The sequence below is a fragment of the Saimiri boliviensis genome, chromosome 1, assembly GCF_048565385.1.
Source record: "Saimiri boliviensis isolate mSaiBol1 chromosome 1, mSaiBol1.pri, whole genome shotgun sequence".
Classification (NCBI taxonomy): Eukaryota; Metazoa; Chordata; class Mammalia; order Primates; family Cebidae; genus Saimiri; species Saimiri boliviensis.
Window position 1 is genome coordinate 161941304 of NC_133449.1, and position 13032 is coordinate 161954335.

A 13032-nucleotide genomic window follows, 5' to 3' on the forward strand; every position below is an offset into this window, starting at 1 on the left:
TTACAGAGAAAATCAGAAAGTAGAACATTGTGATTTAGCTGTTATATATCAGAATTTTGTACAAGATTAGCAAATTTTATAAATATGCTCTAATTTTTAAAAGTATAGGCTTCTTCATAGTGCAGTTTTTCAGTGTGGCAAAAGATCACACTTAGTAATTAATAATATTAATATTTCTATAAAAATTAGAAGCCAAAATTATATAAGCTCAAATTTAGGTTTAGCAAGGAATGTTTTGGTAGTTTCTTATCTAGAAATTATCTATGTATTTAATAAATATCTTTTATTTGACATAACTTTTAACATTTTTTTCATGTATCTATTGGCTATTTGTGTGTTTTAAGAAATCTGTATTCAAGTCCTTTGCCCACTGTTTAGTTGATTTATTGTTTCTCTTGCTATTGATGTGTTTGAGTTTCTAGTATATTTCAAGGTTTTAGTCCCTTATTGGAAATATTATTTGCAAATATTTTCTCTCATTCCATAGGCTGTCACTTCACTCTGTTAACAATTGTTTTCTTTGCTGTGCAAAGCTTTTTAGTTTGGTATTATCCCATTTGTCTATTTTTGCTTTGGCTGCTTGTGATTTGGGGGTTATATCTAAGAAATTATTGTCCAGATCAATGTTATGGAGCTCTCCCCCCTTTGTTTTCTTCTGGTAGTTTTACAGTTTTTGGTGTTATATTTAAGTATTTAATCAGTTTTGATTTGAGTCTTGTATGGGGGATGAACCAAGGATCCATTTTTGTTTCTGTGCATCTCAATATCCAGTTTTCCCAGCACCATTTATTAAAGAGACTGTCCTTTCCCCATTGTAGATTCTTGGTATCTTTGTTGAAAATTGCGTATGTGTGGGTTCATTTCTGGGCTGTCTATCCTATCCATTGATTAGTGTGTCTATTTTCCTATTGAGCTTCTGTCTCGTTGTTCTGTTTATGGTAAGTCAGGCATAAATGTTTTCAACTGGTATTATTGAATTATTTCTGTACTCGTTTCTTTCAGTTTTTGTTTCTCTTACTCAAAGCATATACACTGTTAACTGAATTACAGACTGATGCTTTTAACATTGTAAAATGTTCCTCTTCATCTCTAGTAATATTTTCTGTTTTAAAATCCATTTTGTCTGATGTATATAGTGCCATGCCAGCTCCCCTACGGGTGTTATTTGCATGATGTATCTTTTACCATATTCTTGCTTTGAATCTCTTTGTGTCTTTTGAATCGAAAGCAGGTCTCCTATTGACAACATGTAATTGAATCATAGTTTCTGAACTCAGTCAGAGCATCTCAGTCTTTTATTGAGATTGTTAAGTTTATTCATATTTAATGTTATAGTGGAATTTATGTTTGCTACCTTATTTTTCATTGTCTGTATGTCTCATGTATTTTTATTCCTTCATTTTTATTTAATGTCTTCTTTTGCATCAAGTGACTACTTAATAATTTGACTCTTAAATTTCAGTAATAATTTGTAGCACACTTTTTGCATTTTCTACTGATTTTTTAAGGCTTTTTCTAGGGAAAATTATAATATCTTAATCAGAATCAGCTTCAGATTTATACTAAATGAATTCCAGCAATACATAGAAAATCTTATCCTATATATCTCTTTCCTTTTCTCCTTTCTGAAATGTTATTGTTATTCATATTGCATCTATTAATATTACAATCTTAACAATACATTATTATTACTTTACCCTTTATCATTATTTTTTAACTCATGCAGCTTTGCTTCTTCTACCCTTTGTGCTGTAATTGGCAAATATATTACACATATATTTCTAGATGTTACAGTCTCAACAATATACTACATACATTTATATACATAATATTTTGTACAATTGTTTATTACATTAGTTAAGAGAATTTAAAAATACACATTAAGAGTGTGTTATAATTACACGTTTACATATTACTGATGAGTTTTTTTTTTTTTTTTTTTTTTTTGTAATGTGGGTTCAAATTGCCATCTGAAGTAGTTTACTTTCTACCTTACAAACTTTATAAGAGTTTCTTGTAATGTGAATCTGCTGGCAACACATTTCTCATTTTGAGGTAACCCAGAAAAGTCTTTATTTCAGCTCTATTTTTGTGTGATTGTTGTACTTGGTATTGAGTTCTTGGTTTATCAATTTTTTCTTTTCTCAGTGATCGCTTTGTATGTGGTATCTCACTGCCTTGTGGCCTCTGTTACTCTCTTGGAGAAGTTAGCTGTTATTCATACTGGGTTTTACTTAGAAGTAAAGTGTAACTTTTTTCTTTGCTATTTCAAGATGAGTTCTCTTTGTCTTTGACTCTCAGCAGATTTACCGTGATGTGTATGTTTGTGGGCTTATGTTTATTCTATTTAGAATTCATTAGCCTTTCTAGATGTGTAGATTTTTTTAAAAATAAACTTTGTAAGATTTCAGATGTGGTTTCTTCCAACAGGTTTCTTGTTTCCTCATCTATCCTCCTTTCTGATCTTTTTCCAAATGAATTTCTTCTCTGATGCTACCGTAACACATACATTCGTGTCCAAATGGCATTCCATATTTACCTGAGGTTCTGTTTGTTTTAAATTTTTTTTCTCTGTTCTTTGACTTACATAATTTCTATTGATCTTTCTTAAAATTCATGATTTCTTTCATCTGTTACTTGAAATCTATTGCTAAGCCCCTTTAGCAATTTTTTAAAGAATATTTATATTTGTGTGTTCTGGTGCAAATATTTCTATTTGCCTCTGTTTGCAAAAGCTCCATCTTTTTATTGGAACGCTATTGGATGCGACATTTTCATTATTATCTTTGCTAGTTTTAAAAACAAACTTAACTTTAGTTCTGTGAACTTACTAATAATGACTATTTTGTATTTTTTTTTAATTGAACATCTGATTTTTCTGTCACATATACTTATGTTGCCTACCTTTTCCCAATGTATGGGTTATGCCTTCCTATTTCTTTGCCCAACTCCTAATTTTGTTGGAAAACTGAACATTTTAGATAATATATTGTAGCAGCTTGGTAGCAACTCTGGTTATTATCCAACTCCCTGGAGATTTGTTATTGTTATTTGGTTTTTATATCTTTGGTGACTGGCTGAATACTTTGACTGCCATCTACTTCCCCCCACTGTCAGTAATGTTGTCTGATGTTGATCTTCCTTGGGGTACAACATCGGGTATGTTTAAGGTTACTTTGAATTTCAGTGGTACAAACTGAACTCTTCTGTCCTCTTACTTTGAGTACATCTACCTATTAATCTCCTCAGTTGCCTAAAGATTGCTCTATTGTTTAAAGCAGTGTCTTGGAACAAATTTCTCTACAAAGTAATCTGATCAAACTGTTTCTCCTTGAGTGGAATAGTTTGTGAGGTCAGTGTTTGATTCTGATGCTGATTCTTGAGATTTGTTCTTATCCCAAGAGAACAGTCTCAATCATATTATTTTGGAGTACCCTCCTGGAACCTGGCTGACCTTCAATCTAGGCTATATCTGTATTTGATCTATGAGTACTCTAATTCACTTCACAACAACCTTCACTGTTTTTAAGGGGACTCTTAGGTTTCAACTTATCCAAGTTCTGTTATAAATAAAGTCCATTCCTTGTGGAAGAAATCAAGAGTTAGCTGTTTTTAGGCCTGCTTCTTCTCTAAGACAGAAACTCTCAGTCAAGGCCTTGGAGCTGGGCATGTGACAATGGCCTGATTCTCACTGGCTGACACCCTAATTCTAGGAGGTGAGGCTGTAGCCTGAGATTCATTTGACTCACGTTTCCTTTTACGGGAACACCATCTCATGAGTTGGACAGGAAGGTAGTATTGTCAGTATTACACACTCAAGGTAGAGCTTCCATTTCATGACTAGGAGTTGGGTGTAATTTTACTTTGCTTTGTCATTCATTCTGAATATGAGTTTAACTTCTTACCAGGAGCAGGACTCAGTTACAGTTGACACAGTTTTCAGACCCCAACCCCACACAAATGGGTCAAGTTGGTGATGGGAACTTGGGGCATCTCTCCAGCCTGGCAGACTGGGCTATTCTGCCACTTCTTTTCATCAAAACATTCAGGCACTTGCTTGTGAATGTACAGTGACCCACACCCCATTGTTTTTTATATACTGCCGGTTATTATATGCTCCTGTCTCTCTCTGCCTTTGTCTTTATTCTGGCTGATTGTGATGCAAGAACTATGAAAGATTGCCCTCCAGACTCATCGTTCCCTCATTGCCCAGAGTCTGTAAGTAATACATCTTTGAACTTTCCCATTGTGCTAGTAAATTAAATTTGTGCCACCCTTCTGAAGAGCTAGGGGGAGCTCCAGGCTGACTTTTCTCTGTAATGCCAGAGAGCACACATCAGACCCCCAGCACATGAGCAATGGCCAAGCAGGCATAAACTGAACATAGGTCGGAGAAGAGCCATGAGGACATCTGTCAATATAAGCACATTTCTTGTGTGAGAGCCCTCTGTCCCTGGATCAGAAAAGTAGGCATTATGACCTTTGGCAAGTAAAAAAATTATCCCATGAGAGATACACTGTAAGCCCTGATTCTAGTTCCCATTTATTTTCTGTTAGAGCAGGGTAGTCATTCTGGTACCCTAATATTAATTTCCCTGCGAGCTCCCAAAACAGGGCAGAAGAAGAAGAAAGATCCCGTTATCAGTATGCACTCACCCACTCAGGACTTAGCCTCAGCAACAGGCATGAGAAATGCTAAAGTCCCATTTTTCCTGAGAAGAAGATCCTCTCCTTGGGTGATACAGAGAAAGGGAGCATGTGTTCTTGGCTAAAGCAGTCTAGATTGGAGTATCCACCTAGTTAATCTGGGAAGGGGAAAAAGGGAGCATACTGTTTCAAGTACAGCAGACTCCTTTTTTACAAAGTTTTTAATAGATGTTTCTTCATTTGCTCTTTGCCCTTAAAACCACTTCCAGAGTTGTTAATTTAAAAAAAAAAAATTTGCATTAGTTTCTCTGAAGTGTCAGTGGAGATCCTTATCTGTCACATCAGAAGTTGATTTTATTTTTTATGTGGTTACAAATTACTGCTTCGTGTCATTTGCTTTAGTATTTCTTGTGAGACCAAAGTCTTCCACCAAGAACTGTCAAGTATGCCTCTCTGAAAATATCTTTATATTGCCCTCATTTTGGAGAGATGGTTATGAAGGATGTAGGTTTCTTGATTGACAGTTTTTTCTTTCTTTCAGTATTTGAAATATGTGATACCACTGCCTTTGACCTTCATACTTTCTGAGGAGAAGTTAGCTGATAATTATATTTTCGTCCCTTTTTATATAAGTAATTTTATCTTGCTCTATTAATATATTCCTTTTTTTCCCATTGGTTATCAATATTTGATGAAGATGTGTTTGGATTTTTTTTTTTTTTACTATATCCCATTTAGAGTTTGTTCAACTTCCTTTACGTATAGAAGAACGATTTTAAAATCAAATTTGAGAAATTGTCAGTAATTATTTCAAGACATGGAGAAAACTCAAGTGTTTATTGACAGACAAATAGGTAAAGAATATGTGGTACATACACATACTAGAATACAATTCAGGTGGCCTTAAATAAATCTTACCCTTTATTACAATGTGTGTGGATGTGGAGGACATTATGCTAAGTGAAATATGCCAATCACAGAAGGACAAGTGCTGCATATTTTCACTTATATGAGAAACCTAAAATAGTAACATTTGTAGAGGCAGGAAAAAGATTGTCAGTTTCCAGGGGATTGTAGACGGAGTGTTGTTGCCTAATGGGTGTAAAGGTACACTTACACAAGATGAATAAGTTCTAGATATCTGCTGAACAACATAATGCCTATAGATAACAATATGGTGTTGTCTACTTAAAAATTTGCTAAGAGAATAGATCTCACATTAAGTGTTCCTATGATCAAGAACAAAAACCCAAAATGAACTAAACAAAATTGCAAAAAAAAAAAAAAAAAAAAGCCCAAAGAAGCAAAAGAAAATGGAAAATGTTTGGAAGTCATGCATATGTTCATTATCTTGATTGTGATGATGATATCTCAGGTGTGTGCACATGTTCAAAGTCATCAAATTGTATGCACTAAATATGTGCAATTTTCATTTAAAAGCATAAAATAAATATTTAACAATAGGGAAATTGAGAAATGAACACAATAGAATATCATTTGGTCTTAGAAATTATTTATAGAATATATGTTTGAGTAAAGGAAGCCATTATGCTTTTGATAATATATTTCTACTCTTCTCTCTTTCTCCTGTTCTGCTACTCCTCTTATGCATGCGTTGGTGGATGTAGCGGTGTTCCACACTTATTGAGGCTCTGTGCAACTTACACTCTGTGCAGTTTTTCCTCTTCATATTTGGTTTTCTTTATTTACCTAAACTCAATGTACTGATTCTTTCTTCTGCTATGTCAAGTATTTTGTTGATGATGTAGTGAAGTTTTAATTTCCCATTATTGTATCTTTCTTATTTATTTATTCATCTATTCCCTTTTTACAAATAAGCTTTAAATTTTAATGTTACTCACTTTTTGGTGAGAAACTCATCATAGTACACTTTACTTCTTTCAACATAGTTTCTTCAGGCCTTTAATTATATTTCTATGAGCTGCTTTGATTTTCTAGTGCATTAAGTTCAACAAACTTAGCCCCTTCAAAGGCAATGCTATTTGCCTCCTTCACTCTCCATTCCAGTGTATATGGAGCATACTTTCCAGTGTCTTGTATTTCTCATTTCTTTTTTTGGAAATGGGGCATTTTAACCACGTTTTTAAAAATCTGTATCCTGTTACCTTCCACACAAACTCCTGAGGCTTTGTGCTAGTGTTTTTGGTAGTTGGCCTGTTTATTAGTTCAATGCACATCTAGAATAATTTAGTGAAGTCTACTATTCTTACAGTACATAGTCTCTGATATTTCCTTGTACATCCTGGAATATTTCATGCTAAAAATCACTGGTAGCTTTAGAGTGTCAAATATGGACCTCACACAACTTAGGTGTGCAAAGTTTAAGTGCTTCTTTCTTAAAATTATGTCAAACCTATGAAATTAGCATTATTAGTCTCATATTTAAAATAAGTAAAATGTGTATTAGAAAGTGTAGACCTTGAGAACAGACTATTCAATGGTAGATGAAATGTGAACTGGATTCCCAAAGCCATTTCCAGAGAACAGGTTATAAAGCTGATTGGCTTACTAGGAAGTAGAAAGGCAGTCACCTAGGAGATGAGGCACTTGATAATGTACACCTGATTCATGCATGAAAGAAAATGGTAAAATATAAAAACTAACACTGCAAATTTTTGAAGTTGGTGAAACTTCTGGTAAGTGCATAAATTTATACTCCAGGTAGTCACCATAAGGTCATTTCAATCAATATAAAAGTATACTTACAATAGAAATTTTGGAGATACTGCTAAATGGAAATCACCCTATAGAAAGTTGGTTGGATTTTAGTTTCTCTAGGAAAAAAATAAATATCAGTTATAAGCAATGTTGTAAAAAGTTATTTAAAGGCATGAAACTTATTCACTATATGCTTTGTAACTAGTAAATTTACACATTATGGAATGATTTAAATTTAATATAACTTAAATAAAAGCTGAGATAAAAATGTGTGTAAAGCAATGTTGTATACAATTACATGCTAAAATATGAAGATAAGTTACAAATTGTTAATAGTGATTGCTCATTCTTGAGATTATATATAATTTTTAACGCATTTTGTGCTATTCTTTTTATGTTTATTGTTTGCATTTTATAGATGTCATCTTATAATATCAAAAGTAAAATGATTGCTACCCTCTAAGCATCTTTTATTGTTAGAGAAGTAGAAAGGGAACTGGATATGAAGAAAACCTTCATAAACAGAAACACAGGCCAAGACTTTTTGGTGTTCTAACCAATGTGCTGTTTACATTTAACTCTAGTCTAAAGGAATATGGCTGCCACCGGTGGATGATGGTCGTAAAATATGAAGGCAGTTCTGCTTTGATCTTAATGAGAAGACTTCAAAAATAGCAAACACTTCTCTTTTGTTGCCTTTCCGGGACCTTGTGTGAGCATTTTAGATTTTTCCATTAGAAAGGGAAGTTGAGAAGGCTGAGAGAAGATGCAATTTTAAATGTAAGGTCAATGTAGTCATTAATTATTTAAAATGTTATAGTTGAACAGACTGAAGAGTCAGTTCAAAGACCTTGATGCTAAAATGTGAGTGGTTAGGTAGGGAACAGGAGACCCCTATGGTTGGTGAAGAAGGATAAAGGAGAGAATAGTAGGATAAGAGTTCAGATCACCTTCAAAGAGCAAGAATCATTTTCACATATGACTATTCCCAACAACAATGAAGCAGAAGTGAAAAGGGAGGGTGGCTAACTATGCAGATATTTACAGACTTGTCAAGACTTCAACTTTTATGTTGAAAGAACTTATAAATTATTGTATACTTTGAAAAAGGGAGTATTAAAGGCATGTCTCTGAATGCTATGTTGACAATAAATACAGAGAGGAAAGATGGAATTCAGGAGAGCAGTTAGGAGACTGTGTTGCAGTGTTTCAAGAGACATGTGTCCAGATGTTGGCAATTATGGAAACTTGTTTCTTGTCATATTTTGAGGGGGAAGCTGAAAGGATTTGCTGTCTTCCACGTCAGGGTGCCCAGGAGCCAGAACACAGCTGGCTGAGCAGTGTTAGTGAGTGACAGAGATCTTCAGGCAGTGGTGATGGAAAAGAAAGGAATGCTTCTGGAACTACAAACAATAGGATGCCACCATTGTTTTCCTGTATCATCAAACAAGTAAAACTTAAACAAATTCTCTTCTCAACAATTCAGTCAGAACACATGTAAAGAACAGTATTTTACAAGCTTTTTTTTTTATCATGGTCTACACAGGAAATAATATTTATAAGGCATGCTGAGGTAAAGGGATCCTGGCATGGGCAGCCATCAGGTTGCAGGTGCAGCAGGTCATGATGCCATCCAAGAGACTCATGGAGCCTATATTTGACAAACACTTCCTAATATGAAGGTTGATAATATATTTAATGACTAAAGACATCTTCTTCTAAGCCACAGACATCAGCAGCAACAACTCAGGGCAGTAGTGTCTGCAGACAGTATATTAGTGCCAAAGTCCTGTTTTGGCTTGGAATTGGTGTAAATAGGAATGAGCTGATAATTTTCTCTTGAATAACCCCTCTTCTAACTTCTTTCCCTCCAAACTCCCAAGGTAATTATTATTACTGCTGTTGTATTTGTGTAAGAGTTAAGGTTAATTTGCAAGCATTCACAGTGCTTTGCAATTGATCTTTGACCTGAGGAGGTCCCAGATTTAGGCATTGCATATGAAGTAGATAACTGAGTTTCTCTCTAGACCTCTCTGTCTAGGTTCTCTCCAGGCCTCTCTGCTTTTGAACTTATCTTCACATCTCATAGTTACCAGGAAGAACGCAGATGAGAGCCTGGACTTGAGCCTTCCTTTGATTTATATTATTAGTCAGAATTATGGGAACATGAACTTCTATGCAAAATCACTTAACCTCCTAAGAAGCACTATCGCTTCAAAAGAAAGACAAAGATCAGAACACTAGAAACCAATAAAAACGATTATTGCCAAAAACAAACATGAGTTGCACGTAAATATAATTAGCTTGGGCTTTAGATAAATCCAGAACTTTAAATCAAATAACCATAATAAATGTTCTTTATAGCACACAGAAAAAAAATTACTAAAAATAAAAATTAGGCATGTTTAGGCCATATAGGAAACTTCAACAAATTCTAAGGAATTAGAAACTATGTAGTCTGAAATACATGTGAAAATATTTTAAACAAATAGTAAATAATAAATATATTATCCATAGCCTTAAAAATCAATAATATGTCTAATTTTTACCTCAGTTAAAAGGGACATTTTGATGAAAATTGGATACTATTCAATGATTATGACAATGAAAATATCTGTTATTAATGCAAGCAAATTCATGTAACAAATAATCCTAAACATGTACAATGGCTCAGGATACACAATAGACATAGATTCTCAAATAAACAATCAAAAGTGGTTCCAGATTTTGGGAAAGCAAGTTTCTCCACAGGACAATTTATTCAGAGAAATAGTTTGATAGAGGCTCAGTCTTCAACAGGTAGCTTACATGGCACTGCATTGCATCATGCGCTCCAACAGCATGGGTTACAGAGAAATAAAAATTAACCACAGTGAGATATCACTAAACCTTCACTAATGTGGCTAGAATTTTTCTGATAATGCCAAATTTTGATGAGGATGTGTGTCTACTGGAGAACTTGTCCATTGTTATACAAGCATCTGTTGATGGACTCATCTACATTGGAAAGATGTATTATTTCTCTTCAGCTCATCTTCTTCTAATCAGGTTTTCACATGTATCATTTTGCAGTATGTAAGTATCATTTTGACCACTTATTGTGGTCAGTAATGATGTCTACATTTTTAAAGATAAGAGTGGATTCTCGGCCAGGCGTGGTGGCTCACGCCTGTAATCCCAGCACTTTGGGAGGCCGAGGCGGGTGGATCACGAGGTCAAGAGATCGAGACCACCCTGGTCAACATGGTGAAACCCCGTCTCTACTAAAAATACAAAAAATTAGCTGGGCATGGTGGCACATGCCTGTAATCCCAGCTACTCAGGAGGCTGAGGCAGGAGAATTGCCTGAACCCAGGAGGCGGAGGTTGCGGTGAGCCGAGATCGCGCCATTGCACTCCAGCCTGGGTAACAAGAGCGACACTCTGTCTCAAAAAAAAAAAAAAAAAAAAAAAGAATGGATTCTCATTTATCAGTTTTGCTGTCTTTCAGCAACATTTGATATGGTTTATTATTTTCTTCTTCTTGATGCTCTTTGGAAAACTTGGCTCCCATGATATCAAATTATCTTGGTTTTTCTCCTATATCATTTCTTACTCTGTATCTGTATCTTCTATTAATTTTTGGTTGTTTTGTCTGTGCTAGTACTCAGTGTACTGTTCTTTTCTCTAGTTCCCTAAGTGATCTCATCTATTCTCATGAATTTTTATTCTTCTTATATTTCAATAACTCCCAAATTTATGTCTCTAATCATTGTTTCTTAGCTTCCGAGTCTTCATATCTCCACTATAATGTTGGAGTGCTGTCAGTGCTCTGCTCAGATCCTTTTGGGCCTTACATATTGAATCCTCTGAGCACTTCCAACTGCTAGCATCTATATCTCTTTACTAATGCTTCATACTACCCTTGGGGTCCCACTACGGGAGAAAGATCCATTTTCCCAGAGTCAAAACCTGCTTGATAACAACACCCTGTTCATTGATTCTGTTCACTTTCCTGCCTTACCCCCATAGTCTCCTACTGACTTATCTGGCTTTGTCTCCCAACGAAACCATTTTATACTCAAATAGTTGCCACAAAATCCCCTTCTGGAGAGACCCAAACTGAGATATATTTATATATATTTCTCAAACCTAATATATAAAGCTTAAATTTTGTATTTTCAAGATATAAACACACAAAAGAAAAGAGGGAAGGAAAACTTACATACCCCTCTGATGCTGGTCAAAAGGTACCAAGTTCTAGTTATGAAAGTGAGTAATTTCTGCAGATATAATGTATAGCATGGTATGATAGGAAACAATGTTGTATTGTATACTTGCAATTTGCTAAGAGGATAAGTCAAATTAAATCTGAACACACACATGAACATGGAATGGCAACTATGCAGAGATAACAGACATACTATTTAACTTGATTGTGGGATCATTTCACAATGAATAAATATGTCAAAACTTCAAGTTTTACACCTCAAATATGTACAACTATTATATAACAATGACATTTGAAGGTATGAAAATCATTCAATTTTCTTATTTTAATATATATTTGTTTTTTATTTCAATTAGATGTTACACATTTATCAATTAAAATCTGCATCATTATCTCAAAAAAATACCATAGTTCTTGTAAATTTTGATGCTAGTTTTTTAAATTACAAGGCTGATTATGAATTCTGCCAACTTTCTAATAAATTTCCATTTTTCTTAAGAAAAGTGTACCCCCCTTATTACAAAACTTTTTCTAGAAGTTAGACATATGTTTTACATGGAAAGAAGCTCATTTATATGAGTATCACAAAAGGCTCTCATTCCTTCCCAGGAGATGTTCTCTATAACCCAAATAGGGGAAATGATTTGGGCCAAGTTTTTGACAGATTGTGATACTAGAATCATTAATTTTTTTTATTTCCCGAAACTAAATTGCATGGAACTGATTGGAGAGGGCAAGAATATTTTTTGTTTCTGGGCCAAGCCCTTGCTCAGCTATAAACATATCTTTAAATAATCCTTAGGCATAATTACCGTATCTATTCATGTTACAGGCTTTCAACATTTGTGGCGGCTTCTTTTCAAATCAGAATAATTATTTGGGGCAGAAGAATAATACAGTTGTGCCTTCCATATGTATATAATAGGATCTATTCTGTAAATCTAACACTGGAAAATCACTGATTTACAAACAAAAAACTCAACATAATACAAGTTTTCTTAGACTGACATCACTTTATTTCTTTTAATTTTTGTGGGAACATAATAGGTGTACGCATGTATGAGGTATATGAAATACTTTGATACAGGCATACAATGTGTAATAATCATGTCACGGTAAATAGGATATCTGTCACCTCGAGTTTTTAACCTTTGTTTAATGAACAATTCAATTATGTTCTTGCATTAATTTTTAAATGTGTATGTAAATTGTTATTAACTATAGTCACCCTGTTATACTATCAAATACAAGGTCATATTCATTCTTTATAACTACTTTTTGTACCCCTTAACCATCTCTATTTACCCTCACCTCCTCACTACCTTTTGTACCCTCTACTCTAAGTGCTCCATACTCCATAGAGTAAAAACCATCCTTCTCTATATCCCCATGAGTTAACTGTTTTAATTTTTACCATGTTGTACAATTTCAAAGTGTGGTGCCTTATACATTTTCTAATTTTGCCTGATTTCTTTTGCAGTATATGAAAAAGATGTC

The 13032-nt window shown here is 34.2% G+C and overlaps 1 pseudogene; it reads left to right on the plus strand.

The window, feature by feature from the left end:
* Positions 1–13032, plus strand: part of LOC104652341 (ATP synthase F(1) complex subunit alpha, mitochondrial-like) — a 134354-nt pseudogene that overhangs the window by 93979 nt on the left and 27343 nt on the right.